The sequence below is a fragment of the Penaeus monodon genome, chromosome 28 (genome assembly GCF_015228065.2).
Source record: "Penaeus monodon isolate SGIC_2016 chromosome 28, NSTDA_Pmon_1, whole genome shotgun sequence".
Taxonomy (NCBI): domain Eukaryota; kingdom Metazoa; phylum Arthropoda; class Malacostraca; order Decapoda; family Penaeidae; genus Penaeus; species Penaeus monodon.
In genome coordinates, this window is record NC_051413.1 from 35,052,952 (window position 1) to 35,053,886 (window position 935).

Below are 935 nucleotides of genomic sequence, written 5' to 3' on the forward strand. Positions count from 1 at the left end.
TTGGTTTGACTGAAAAAGAGAAAGGTTAGGTACCTGAACCTAACCTTCCTCTTTTTCTCAAACGCAGAGGGATTAACTTTGTAGCACGTTCAATAAAGCTTATTGGTGAACGGTTTAGCTAGAAGAGTTTGTTATTGCATTATACAGTTCTCCAAATGGCAAGGACTACATATCACCTTCTAGCAATTTGGCTATCTATAGTATTAATGGTAAAACAAGTTTTGTCTAGCATTGATTTACTCGTTTGTAATTTGTCGTTACGTTTAGTGATTATTCTTTTATCACCTATTCACTCATTAGCTGCTGTTTCAACCCAGAATGTGATATATCCAGCAGACAATACACGAAACTTTTTATAGGGTTTTCTGGCTGTTAGTGAACGGCGTAAAGATCGTGATGTTACTCATAGCTAGACATGTTGTCAATGACCGAAGATTTGATCTCAGTAGAATTTTTCTTTTTGCGTACATTCGTTCAATATGTTGACGATTGGTGTTGTAGATTTTCTTACTACATTCAATTATCTCATTTGATTTGGTTTCGTAAATTCGGTTTGATGAGATCCTGTAGGAGTCACCTCTCCTATTTTTATCATTTATCCTGTCGTTCATAACAAAGCACTATACAGATACTCACCATGAGTAAATCTAAAAAGACATGAACCTTCATTAATATTGTTCTTATAACCGGCTAAAGATTTGATGTACTTACCGAATTTTTTCAGTTGCGTTCTCATCATTTATTTGCTATCTCTTGTTGATCATGGTAAGTAAACTATGATTGCTAGATTGCGTATTCTCGTATGACAATCTAATCACGGTTTAGTAAGCAGGTCTGCTGCTAGACGGTCACCTCTCGATTCTTTACTGGGAAAAGACTGTATCGTAAAAAATCGCAACTAGCCAGCAAGATTCATATCAAGAGCAGTGTACTAA